The following is a 14385-nucleotide window of genomic DNA, read 5'->3' on the forward strand; positions in this document are numbered from 1 at the left end:
ATTCCCAGAGCCTTTATTTCACTTGGGTCGGAAAAGGTATAATCACAATCCGGATATATTTTTGGAATGAGCGCTGGATTATTTCCGCACCACTTATGCAGCTTCATGCCTGCAGTATTGAGGATGCCTATCAGTTGCTGTTCAAGCTCTTTCGCTTCCAGCAAGGTTGGTGCCCCGGATAGGACGTCATCCATATAAAAATCACTGGTTAGGACAGGAGCCGCCAAAGGAAAATTGTTTCCTTCATCCTGCGCGAGTTGTTTCAAGGTTCTCATGGCGAGAAAGGGTGCGCTCACTGTCCCGTAAGTTACAGTTGACAACTCATAAATTTTTATGGGCTCGTTCTTGCCTTCCTTCCACAAAATTCTTTGAAGGCTTTTTTAACTCGGATAAATTTTTATCATTTGGTACATCTTTTCGATGTCCGCAATGAAAGCAAACTCGTGCTTCCTAAATCGGATCATTATTGAAAAAAGATCCTCTTGGATCACTCCTCCGTTATACTGAAGAGAATTCAAAGAATTGCCCTTTGTGGTAATTGTGGAAGCATTGAAAACAGTTCGTAATTTTGTTGTCGTTTTATCCAAATTCTCTTGCTGAACTAATCCACAATGTATTGTTTGTTTCTCTTTACTGGATAATGCGCCACTTACAACGTACCCGAACACCGTATTTTGCAGAATTAAATCGGTGCCCCAAGGAGAAATTTGTCCTGTCAATAATAGGTTACAAAATATTTCAGCTCCCAACAATATATCGATGTTGTCCCGGTTCGTTAAATTCTGGATCAGCTAAATTTACCACCCTCACCCCCTCAATAGACACTTCTAACTTTTGGGAGGGAGTGCTATTTGTTATTTTCTCCACTATCAAGAAATCCAATTCCCTCTCATAGTCCTTTCTTCTATTAGCGAGAGATGCTCTTACCAGTGCCGTCTTAACGCATGGGCCTACCCGGGCACGGCCCGGGGGCCTCGAGAGAAGAGGGGCCTCACAAAAATGAGATTTGATTGAAATTTTCTGTAATTTACCTGGTAGGTCCTCAGAAATACCACTTGGCCCGGGGGCCCATGGTGTTCTTAAGATGGCCCTGACTCTTACACATCCTTTGATTGGCATTGACGCTCCGTTCAAGCAGGATACATCCAGATTTATTTTTTCTTTCTTCAACTCAAGTTTCTCTGCAAACTTTCTGGTTACAAAGTTCGACATAGAGCCCCCATCTAGCAGTGCTCTACCATTGTGGGGGAGAATCTGTCATCGCCGTTCTTTCTGCAGGAGCAGCAGCAAGTTTCCTCTTCGCGGGGGAAATGCAAGGTCACGTGGTGTCTTTTATTGCACCTGGGGCAAGAGAACCTTGACCTGCATTTTTTCACCCCATGAGAAGATGACAGACAATTGAAGCACAAATTATTACTTTTTACAATTTTAATTCTCTCGTCTACTGATTTGCTTCTGTAATCAGAACACTTGTACAATGCGTGAGTTTCAATTCCGCATTGTACGCATAACGAGTCTTTTGAATCCGAGAGAAACACCTTTGACACATTTTTATTATTTTTTCAGTGGAAATTTCCTCGCTGTTTTTGAAACCCACTATTGCTCTCAGTGAGAGATCTACCTCGTGAAACAAAATATATGTCGCTCTCTTTAGCTAATTCAAGCGGTCGAAACCATTTTTCTCCTTGCCTCACACTAATATGAGAAGCAGTTTCTCTATCTAATGTCTCAAACAACTTATCTGCAACGATGAGGTCTTTTAATGTGTCAAAATCTGACACTCCTCTGAGCTTCAGATAGTAATCGAAACTCATTTTTAACCTCGACGCAAATTGCACATGCGTTTCATTATTACGATGAGCCCTTCGAAAATTCTCTAGACAAGCCTGCGGTGTAGGCTCGTACTCTCGTAAAATAATTTCTTTTACCTTATCGTAATTTGACAGTTCATAATCGCTTATGTGAGAGGAAACATTGGTTGGTTGCCTTTTCACCCAACAAATTCAATAAAATTTCAGACTTAAATCTCTCTGGCACTTTTTTTGTGTTAAATGCGCTTTCAAGTGATGCGAAGAAATACCCCCAACCTTCCGGTTTATTGGGTACTCTGACAGTTAGAGTTCTCACACTTTTAATGAGAGATTCAATTGTGTCTTCCTTTATTTCGGTTTGTTCTGTTCAGTGCCTTCACATTTAAATTCTACACGTACTCTAGCTAACTCTAATTCTGTTTTGACGCGCTCTAATTTCATGCGTTCTAATTCAACCTCTCTTTGTTCCTATAACTTCCTATCTGCTATTACTGTGGCTAGATAGTCTTTTACGAAGTCAGGATCTTTTACACATGCTTGATTTTTCAAAATAAGTTCTTTTAAATCCCTCACCTTCGCATTATCGATAACTTTTTCTCCAACGTCTTGAGCAACTTGGATCAAGTCCTGCTTTTTGGCTCCAGCAAACATTTTGATGATAAAAGCTACGTGTTCCGAATTATGTTAGCACTACTCACAGTTCTTTCGTGGTCACACGTAAACTCATTTTCCAAACACGCTCCACAGACGTCTTCTCAGATTGGAACGACATTTTTCACAGTTCTTAGTCTCCGGCTCGACGGACCAGGTGAACGATAACTCACTCGAAAAAAGTGGACTGTAAACACTTTTAACAATTTAGCGATAATTTTAATTCACAAATACACTGCTCAAAACAATTAGGGGAGCACATGGTTTTAACAAAATTACGCAAAGATATATACCGATAAGTAACATAAAATGAATCATCCATAATTTAAAGCCTAGCAGGAAACGGAAGAAGAAAACTTCATATGCAAATCAAAGTTCATGACGTCAAAAACCAGAAAAAGGAGATAAGGGCAGAAATCGGGATGTTGCAGAAACGTCTGTTTTACTGCCGTAACTGTGAAATTCGATTGCGCAGTATTTTTTTTTTGAGACAAGGTGACTTGAGGATGTCTCAACAACGTGATTTACCGGAATCCATGGCATAGCGTGTTATAGGCAGACTGGAATCTGGGCAAACACAACGTAGTGTCGCGGACGCTGTTGGAGTCGCCAGAAGTGTTGTTGCAAGGCTGTGGAATCGATTCCAAGAAACAGGAAATGTTAGACGTCGACCAGGGCAAGGTCGGCCACGCGCCACTACAGCAACTGATGACCGGTATATACGGTTAACAGCCCGTCGAAACAGAACAGAGAATTCTACGCAGCTGCAAAGACGGTTGCTCTTGGCAACAGGACGAAGGGTGTCCAGCCAAACAGTACGTAATCGGCTTCATGAGGGAGGGCTCTATGCACGTAGGCCAATGGTCTGCATTCCGTTGACCCCACGCCACCGTGCGGCCCGAAGAAGATGGGCTGCTGAACATCGAGATTGGAAGCAACATGATTGGAGCCAAGTGCTGTTTACAGACGAGTCCCGATTCAGTCTGGAGTGTGACACCCGAAGTGTTCTGGTATAGAGGGACAGGAGCACTCGAAATAACCCCGCATTCGTTCGTGAAAGGTCACAATATAGACGAGCTGGTTGGATGGTATGGGGTGGAATCAGCATAGGCGGACGTACGGACCTGCATATCATTCGGAATGGCACTTTGACGGCCCGAAGGTATGCAGACGAGATACTGCGACCTCATGTCATCCCTTACGCTGGAGTCATTGGAGATTCCTTTGTTTTCCAGGATGATAATGCCCGACCGCATAGAGCTCTTCTGGTGGAGAACATGCTTGAAGCTGAAACAATACAGCGTATGGAATGGCCAGCGTGCTCTCCTGACCTGAATCTAATCGTGTTCCACTCCTCAAGAAGTGCAATCTGCAAGTCTCGGACAGTAACAGGCGGCATTGCTGTGCGACCAAGGCCGCCTGTTACTGTCCGAGACTTGCAGATTGCACTTCTTGAGGAGTGGAACAGTATTCCCCAAAGTCTGATCGATAACCTCATCGCATCCATGGCAAACAGGTGTGCAGCAGTCTTAGCTGTTCGAGGAGACCACACGCCCTATTAAAACTCATGCATCATGTCTAAACAGCACTATTTTTTATCGTTTACATGTAACCTAATTGTTGCCCTAAATCATCTTTTCATGTTTTTTCCATATTTTCAAAGAATTAAAGCTTAATTCCAAATTTTTTTACGTCTTTTTTCTGTATTGCGCATTGATACGCGTGTACTATCCATTGTATGCCAATACGTGGCTGTCTCGCACGGTTTTCTTCACTTATTTGCTTGCTCCCCTAATTGTTTTGAGCAGTGTATTTTTCCATACTATAATTTATCGGTTTATTTTTAGTCGATTTACTATCGAAAAATTGGAGAAATTTTTTACTAAAATTTACAAGGATTTTCTATCACATTTTCAGAAATTTGAAGTCGTTATCCTCCTTTAACAGTTTGATTATTTAAGTTTGCTTTCAATGCATAAATTTGTTGGTTTAAAAAATAAAATCGTTTTTATAACATTGAAAATAGTGCGATTTCACATTTGAAATGCCTCGCGGAACATCAGTGGAAATGTCTACGTTATTTGCACTACTGTTCCGTGATCATATACGAAAATGTAGATATCGTAGAGTTAAGCAAATTATTGTAGAAGCTGAAGTAACGTGATTGGCTGTGTGGAAAAAATTACGAAAAAAATCGTGTAATCGCGGAATAGCGATGCATTTGCGAAATATGCGAGCCGGCAATATGATCTTGAATGAAAAAACCGTCACGGTTCTTTTCACAACGTTTGCAGACAGTGGCGTCGGAGCCGAGGGGGCTGTGGGTGCTCGAGCACCCACACTCTCTTGTAGAATGGGGCAGAGCACCTACAGAATTGATTCAGAAATAAAAATCTCATGCATAGATTTTTCTTTTTTTTTGCAAATACCGAACGTGGAAAAAAATCCAAAAGAAAAAAGTACTGCCTATTTCCCTCATAATGCGTCTTGAATCTTATGGAGCCTCTGGTTTCAAAACAACTGATATAGCATTTAAAGACAACGATAAAGGAAGATAAAGAGGGCCCACCCTTCTTTGTCACAATTTTTGCTTGTGTCAAAGATTCCCGGTTTTTGCCTAAGGGATGGAGGGTATCCAGTCACCATATGTTTTAGCAATGGTATCGGAACCCGGGGGTGCTATGGCTGCTTGAGCACCTACAGTTTAGAACGGAAACCATTTATGGATTGCTTTCGTAAAGAAACTAACAAAAAAAAAAAAAATTTTCACCCTATACTAGTTTTATGCTGTCGGTTTGTTTTATCTATACACGTGTCCAGTAGTTAATTGCATGGTCAAGCACCTACGAAGGGTATTTTCGTAGAGAAAGAAAGAGCACACATCCTTTTTTTTCTAGATTGTGTCTCAGCAGGCGTGCCTCCTTTGCCTCAGGGGTAAAAGCGTGTTTTATTACAATAAATGAAATTCTCCATTGATGGGTAGATCCGGAAACATGTTTTCAGAGGACCAAAAAAATGCTCGAAGAGAATGCTGTTTTTTTTTTAGAAAAATTTGTCTCCTTGTTTGCGACTGATACCGGCGGATATATGGTAGTAATTTGTTTATGTGATCGTGACAGAGTGGCTTGGCCATTTATGCCGTTCATTATATTTCCTTTAAACTGTTAAAGATAAGACTTCTGCGTGTTTGGACCATCTTTTTGAAGCAACTATAGTTTGTTTCAGGTTAACTTTGCAGTGAAGAGAAAGGTAGAGAGTGTATTCCTTCGCCGCAAAATATAGTTCTCATATATCGGAGGTTTCTGATGATCATTTATGTAGAATATTTCAAATTTTTTTATGATTTCGAAAAATATACTGAAAAAAATACCGTTTTGAACCAATGTATATTCGTTTAAAATTTTTAAATTAGAAAAAATATTGGTTACCACTATCAAAAATCCATGGCGAGCTCAAGAACATTTTGGCGCGATTTCCAAGAAATTTTCCCAGCCAATATCACTGTCGTGCTTTTTTTTTGGTTGCACAATTATATTATACAAATACAAATACAACGCCACAACAGGCAAATTGCCCAACGAGGTGGCTGACTTAAGAACATCATGGATCCCCGAGCCCCTACCTACTACTGCTACACCACACATGCACCCCCCCCGCGGAACCCCCCAACGAATCGGTACATTCGGGAATGTGCGTGTATGTGTAGTGCAACCTGACGTAAAGTTTGTTTCTGTGTAATGCTTGTTATGTGTAGTGCTGTCATCTGCCCCCAGTTTTACTAACTATGAGTGAAGTGTTATGGTTGAATGATTTACCGTTGTAGGACTGTTGCTCTCTGTGGCGAGACTTTTTAACGGGGAGATCGGCTCGCATTTGCGCCTTGAAGTTGGGAACCACAGAAAACCAACTTCAGCCGACCACCACTGTGGGGTTCGAACCCGGATCCTCGCATCACGAGTCCGGCACTATAACCACTCGACCACCACAGCGGCAAAAAAATGTAAAGATGTGTAACCAAAATTTCTATGCGTCCTTTCCAAAATTCCAGGTATTTGATGCGCTATGGTGCATCAACGTCATCTCTGTACACGGAACAGCAGAACATTTTCAGTCAGTCGAGGAATCATTGCAGAACAATGCAAACTATTCTGCTTTGGGACATATGACCATCCTTTGGAAGGCAACTGTTTCAGTAAAGGTTTGCCATCATGGAATTAATAACTAAAGTTCAAAACCAAATACAAAAAAGACAATATATATTTTGAAACCAAAGCGATATCCATATACCCAGAGAAAAACTCACTTTCCAAGAATCGTCCTTTTGTTGAATTTTCCAATAGATACAATTTTTCATTCAGTTTTTCATGAGGTTATAGGCCTACACACCCAGACGAATATTCAATCAGGTTTTTTTTTCTCCCGAAAATAGCCTCCAACGAATTCAGATATTCACTCATTGATTACAGGAAGTGTCCCTCTTTCACGACAGCGCCGATACCGTTTTGAGAGGCTCTCTTTATGGGTGTAGGTTACGGTTCCAGACGCCCCCCCCCCCTTTTTTTTTTAATTATCTATTTCTTCCCATGTTCGTAGGATAGAGGTGGTTTCTGAATTCCAATAGCCGATAGCGGAGGGTGTTGACATAAGTAATGTCTCTTTTGCACCCACACCAACACACCATCTTCTCCCCCACAGCAGAGGCTGTTCCTCCAGATGCCCCTTCAGTGTCTCTCCAGATAAATATAAATAAGCAAGAGAGAGAGAGAGACCCACAATGGTTTAGGCTTGCAGTGCATTTTTTTCTTCTGTGACAGTTGTATCTTTCTTTCCACCAGAGATAGACACGCTAAAAAACGTTCTCCGTTCTTTTTGGCAATAATGCATAAAGCACGTTATTGAAAAGAAGAGGAATTTTGGATTGCTGATGGCCTGATGGAACACATGTTGGAGCAACAACAATTAATAAGTAATAGAGAATCCGATAGTTCTACAACTTCAAGTGAGGATTCCCTAGAATGGGAATCCGTAAAAAATGACAAACTGTAATGATAACAAGTGGCATCGACGTATATGCGTTCGGGTGGGTGAGCGACGGAAATTTCGGCAAGAAAAGTGAGTAAAAGAATTCTAAATTTTTCCTTATCATTTTTATTATTATTATTTGGGGGGCTATTCCCAAATTCAAACGTCAAAACCGGGTTAATAGAAGTTACTAAGATATTTTTCAATAAAAAAAAAAAGATTTTTTTTTTTCAAAAACCACACTTTAATTTCTGAAAGTATCGACGATGGTTTTTTTTCATTAGATAATTGTTACTAACTGTCTGCAATTTTTTCTATAAGCACATTACGTTATACGTAAAAAATATTTTTTTCTGCGAGATTGGCGAGAATCAGCCATACCTTACCGAGGCCGCGCATCGATACATAGGTTGATAAGCTTTCGTTGTCATAGCAACGAGTGATGCGGTTCCCTCGTAGCTTCCTCTTCACTGCAAAGTTAACCTGAAACGGACTATAGGTAAGCAATAATTCCATTTATACAGTATCAAGTGGTTTTCGAAGGTTTGTCAGCCCTCTTTTTCCTAGCCATCGTTTCTCCGTGGCCTTCTAGAACAGTTCAGAGAAAGAAAAAGAAATTAGAGCACGGAACTGACACGCATCAATGTTGCAAACTCGCAGTGACACCCTATAGAACTGCTTGAAAACCACTGAACACTTTGACAACCACTGCAGTGGTTTTCAAAGTGTGCCTCGAGGTTAAATAGCATGCTATTTAAAATTATTTATGTAAAAAACTTTTATTAATAGATAGCTAAAGGTTTCATGCTTGGCAGGGGCGGCTGTGGTGCTAAATAAATAAAAAAAGAGAAGAATTCTAGCAGAAAAACTCGGAAAAAATATTTTGTCTGTCAGAGACACCAACATGAAGAAAACATTAAGGGCAGTGGAAGTTGCCAATCGTCCGGTCCCGAGCCCGTACACTGGGGAAGGAGCAAACGTTGCGTTGCATTTTATATTCATTAAGTATTGTTGGCGCTCAGCTCCCCTCACAAAATTTATTCAGGGGAAAGTTCTAGCAGCACTAGGTTCCATCACCCATGTATCAATAAAATTCAAACTAAAGGATTTGTAGGAGAGAAATAATTTTTTTAAGCATTTTATCTACTTCAAAAATACAGCGGCGGGTTCTCAGGGTCATTTTACAACTTACACGCCAGAAGGGAGCCAAAACTACGTCTCACACTATTGACACTTTAGTCAGGAGCCGCCCTTAATTGATGCTGGGACCCCACACCTTGGTATCAAGCCGCTCCAAGTTTGCTTCTTTCACTGAATCCCAGACCTGGAGTTTTCGTGCCTACCCCCCCCCCCAAATGTAAATACTGTGTTTAGTGCATAATAAAAACTAAACTTCCTATTTTTTAGAACAAGCACTGCGTCAGCATAGTAGTTAGTCTTTTCGCTTGTATTACGCAAGAAAAATATTTGTTAAAACGTCCTTGCTAGATGCTCAGAACTTCCCAGCATGGCCCACACAGTCAAAGGGCTTATATCACTGAGGAGACAGAGCCCGGGCCATGTCTGGCCTGACAGATGCTCAGAACTGAATCGCAATAGCATGCAATTTAGTTGATTACTAGAATTTACTTGGAGAGTGAAGAGAATCATGACTTCCCGAATTCGGGGCTGACAGGACTCCAGCCACAGCCTCCTAGAGAGTAGTATCTAGGAGGCTTTGCTGTAGCCCAGGAGCCCAGTTTTTCACCTTACAACAAATTCTCTTTGCAGGGGCCCATGAAAAGTCTGGTCTGGGAGTCCTGCTGCAGCATGTGGGAGGCCATGACCGGGGGGGGGGTACAGGGAATATCTTGCGTTACTAACGTTAAAAAATTAGCATTTCAAGATGAAGGAATTTAAATAAAATATTACAGATATTTTCTTTCGAATTTTTTAAACCATCTATTTTTCTATCACCCGAGGAAGAGCAAGGGCCGTCTTTGTCCCTTCCCTGCGTGCGCTTCTGGAGCCATGGTTTCATTTGAAGCGATATTTTTGACTTTCGAAATTAAACAGTGCCGAGTAGAGTAGTGATTCCTGTAGAGGTGTACCGTGAGATAGGTCAGAGCAGGGTGCCGCTATACAGTATTCCCGAGGTAGAATTCAGTGACAGCTCCTGGCAGGAAATTTTTTTCAGGATGTAGGGGGTTGCCGAATCAAATATTCATTGTTAGATACAGAGAGAAGGTCAATTTTCAAAAACATTCTTCTTTTAATTAACTTTGATAATGAATTTGTTCTAATTAATTTATTAGATAATTTGTGAAAAAAATTATTGCTACATAACATTTATATTCACATAAAACTTGTCGCACAAAATCAAGTCTATTTTCTGTCATCTGAATGCTTTATATATATATAAGTATTTCTTATATTTTCCTTTAATACAAATGTAATGCGGGAAACAGTTTTGCCTAACAAATGAATGATTGGCTGTTCATACGCTGCAGTAAAACTAAATTTTTTGCGTGTTTTTAATTTTTTTTTGTCATACTTTATGTCATCCACACTCGAATACATTGAATTATCATTTAGACGTTTCAGGGCATTAAACTGATGGCTCTAGGAAAGGGAAGGGGGGCTCCTTCCCGCCTTCATGACGAGCTGCCCCCTGGTAGAAATATATTTAATGTGATAATAGAACTGTAATTATCAATTTGTTTGTCACGGTATTTAAGGAATGGTGCTGAATGGTTTACATAGGGATATTTGATGTTTCTAAAATTCATGAAGGGGAAAAAAAGATGGAGCCAGGAAACAATGCGTAAAGAAAAAGGATAAGAGAAAAAATTTTGACCCTGGCAAAAATCTATGATAACGAGCTGTAGAAAAATATAATATAGTTTTCTTAACAATACCGAATCGTTGGATTTTTTTTTGTTCTGGTATAATTAAAAAGTGAATGATGAATGGTGTACATTCCAACCGAGGGAAGTTTCCTGAGTGTTTTAATATAAACATGCCCCCCTGCCCGTTGGAGGCCAAGTCAGCCAAAGGTCTAATTTTTTTCCCATACGATAAATGTATTTGAAAGATGTCCCTAAAACTTGTGGTCTGAAAACTCACTTGGGGTACATAAACAGCAATTGCTTGAAAAGGGGAAGCACTTTCAGCATCCCATATCCTGAAGCTGGGTCCCCAGGCTGACATTTTTCGAAGAGCCAAGCCAGGCCCGTCATTTGGGGGGGATCCCCCCTGGTTTTTGAAAATACACTAAAAATGGCATATATATATATACCTACATTGAGTACATGTGCTTTATCCCCCCCCCCCGGAAAAAGAGCAGCTCTAGAACAAATTTGTTGTATAAAAAAATACAAAAATAGGAAATCAGGGCTGGAGCCCTGTTAGCCCCCTCTCCTTCTCATGGAGAGGCTACGATTTTTAGATACTCACTCTAAAACAGAAATGTTCAACCTCTTTCTAGTCATGAGAACTGCCTGTACCCATCATCAAAAAAAAAGAACACCCTTACGGCAAGTGTGACGTTCCCATGCTTGAAATCGGGATGATTTCAGTCCTTCAACCGATTTGTACAAAGTATTTACTTGGGCCGTTGATCAAGTGATCAACGGCCTGGAAATGAAAATCGGACATGAGCATCGAGCACTCTGGATGCTTCAAAGAGCACAGCGGTGCTCGCGAGTAACGGGTTAAAGATGCTTGCTCTAAAAGTAGCCTTGTTCATGATCGCATGAGCTCGAACATTCTTTTGGGTTGGCATTTTGGTTCTTTGGAAGGATTTCGAGGAGGGGGGGTGTCAGTGAGTTTGGATGAGGAGAAGCAATTTACTTTTACTTTATTATATACTGAATATTATCCTATAAAGGGTATCTGCGACCACCACAAAGGATCCGTGGAATACAGAAGTACCCCTTCCCCAAACCAATAGAAATCTCGTCGTTCTTCCATTCATGTTGACTTTCCATTTTTATGTTTGTGAAAAAAAGACACACTCGAAATTCCTAATCCCAATGGGAAATGTTTTGTTATGTTCTTTCATGGTCAAACATATGATTTTCTCAGTGCTTCTTCCCACCCCAAAAATCTGTGCATGTTGTATTTTATTTGGCGGAACTTGTCAGCATACAAAACAAAACCTGCCGTTGCCTTCCAGTCTTAACAATCGCCATTTGAACCACCCCACTCGAAAATGTTATGACCAAACAAAAAACCAAAAAGAGAAAGAAAGGAAACTTGCCTAGGCTAATCTCCCAGATCTCTTTCGTATTTTTAGAAGAAAAAAAGTTTCGACGGTGAAACTCTATTTGTAAAACTATATTGGACTGATGATTCTCGGAGAAAACTAATTTCTGTTAGATTAAGCGCGGTAACTTCCCTAAATTACCATATAAGGATCGTTTGAGGTGTCACGAGTTCGATACCCACCCAATTCGTCCTTGTCAGAAGAACGAACGTCAACAGAAACAACCACATGATCACAGAAAAAGATTTCCACTGGGGAAGTCCCACACCGAGCGGTTAGTGCACCAGCCTCTCGGTGAGTATAAAAAAGGCTGCCATTGGGAATCGGTAATAAATTGTAGGTCCCGGTCTAATTAGCACTCGTGTGCAGAAAATGGCAGTGGTGCGACAAATATACGAAACATAAATATACGGAAAACAAGAACGATAAAACTATACATTTTATCTAGCTGAGAAAACATTTGCGAATTTTCTGAGTTTCTTTACTGATGCGCCAAAGGGACACTGAACGAATGTTTCGAATGGATGAAAATTTTCTCTTTGCTCACCCTGCCCTAAATATACAGCAGCGGCTCTCAACTTTTTTTGTGACGCGAGCACTTTTTAGTACATTATTTCCATGACGGAGCACCGCACACAAGCCTCTTCTATTTATCAGATTCACTGATTTATTTTATTGCCCTGGAGCAACCGCGAGCTCCCGAGATGTGCACATGGAACCATAAGGGCTCCGCGGAGCACTGGTTGAGAACCGCTGTTATACAGTGTTTCTACAAAAATATAAACAGGAAAAAAATCGAAATATATTTTTTTTACAAATACATTTTCAATTTTTTATATCCTTCAGAGAAGGGGGACCCCCCCACCGTACACCGGTGTGAGCACCCGCGGGTTGAAAATACTTCCGACGCCCCTGTTTGCAGAAGCCTGCCTGCTGATGGTAATTTCGTGCAAAGCGTATTAAAGTATTAAAGACGCTTAACGATATTATTAATACGATATTATTTTACGATAACGTTACAATAACGATATTTTTTACGATAACGTTACAATAACGATATTATTTTACGATAACGTTACAATAACGATATTATTTTACGATAACGTTACAATAACGATATTATTTTACGATACCGATATTATTTTACGATACCGATATTATTTTACGATACCGATATTATTTTACGATACCGATATTATTTTACGATAACATTACAATAACGATATTATTAATACACTTTGGTTTCTTGCGTGCGATGGAAGTGTAAAAGAGCCGCGGTTCTTTTTTTAGTGAAGAACCGTCGCTCATTCGCTCTTTGAAAAGAGCCGCTCTTCTAGACGGTTCATGAGCATATCGCCCATCTCTAATAAACATCCGGCTCCGGTGATGGTAACTCGTGGGGAAAAATTGGCCAAATTTGGTCCACATGGGAAATTTCTTGGCGTTTGTGGGAAATTTTGAGAGTTCATCAAACAAAGGAATTTTTATTGAAAAAAATATATATAAATGCAAAACACAAATGCTTTTTTCTATTGTAAAATATTTGACTACAGATTTCCACCGATAGATGGCAGCACCATTTTCGAAATGTGTGTGTGGGGAGGGGAAATTTAGTCAAAAGGGAAATTTTGCTTGACGAGGTTACCAACTAGAGTTGGCAGATTGGCGGTTTTCCTGCCAAATTGGGCCGGTTTGAAAACGGTTCGGCGGGAAATTTTTGGCTTTGGTGGGTGGTGGCTTTTTGGGCGGTTTTTCCAAAATTGTGTTCATAGCGAATTTCTCCCTATTTTTCTTTGCTTGGAGGAAAGTAGTTTTTCTTTTTCACTTCAGTCCCCACTTCAGTGATGGTAACTCATGGGAAATTTCCCATATTCGTGGGAAAATTGACCAAATTTGCCCAAGTGGGAAATTTCGTAGCATTTGTGGGAAATTTTGCCAGTTCATCGAACAAAAGAATTCTTTGAAAAAAATAGAAATAAATACAGTGCAACACTTTTCTATTGTAAAATACTTGATTACGTACTTTTCCCGCTAGATGGCAGTACGTTTTTCGGAATGCGTGGGAGAAATTTAGTCAAAAGGGAAATTTTTGAGGGAAATTTTGTTGGAAGAGGTTACCATCACTACCCAACTTCATGTTGTGTTTTCTTCCTGACAAGGCAGAAGGGGTGGGGGCATCTCACCCAACTATGGAAAGCCAGAACTTTCAACCATAATGCCTTTGAAACCCAATAATTGAAGGGACCGTAAAACAAAAACTTGGGAAATTGTCCTAGGCTCTAGATCAGTGGTTTTCAACCTTTACCGCGGCCAATCGGTTATAATATATCCAATGTAGTATAAGGGAAATGGGAGACTTCAGTGACGTCACGAGCTTCGCGCGGAGGCCTTCTGCTATAGAAGGTGTTGCTCCGGTCCGACGGTTGGGAAACACAGTATCTAGACCCATGCCCCCCATCCTGAAGCAGGACCCCGGACTGCGAGCTTTTGCGGGGCCCCTGACAACACTTCCACGGGCCCCCTTTATGATGAATTTATAGCGTGAAAAAAAAAATGTTGAAAATCCCGGGTCCCAGGGCTGAAGCCTTGACAGCCCACCCTTTGTGGAGGCCATGTCTAGACCACAGAAGCCTGTGAAAGAAACCGTAGCCTCTA

This window comes from Pholcus phalangioides, unplaced genomic scaffold, assembly GCF_987345545.1.
Source record: "Pholcus phalangioides strain wild (caught in Gottingen) unplaced genomic scaffold, Ppha-v1.0 ptg000011l_1, whole genome shotgun sequence".
In the NCBI taxonomy this organism is placed as follows: Eukaryota; Metazoa; Arthropoda; class Arachnida; order Araneae; family Pholcidae; genus Pholcus; species Pholcus phalangioides.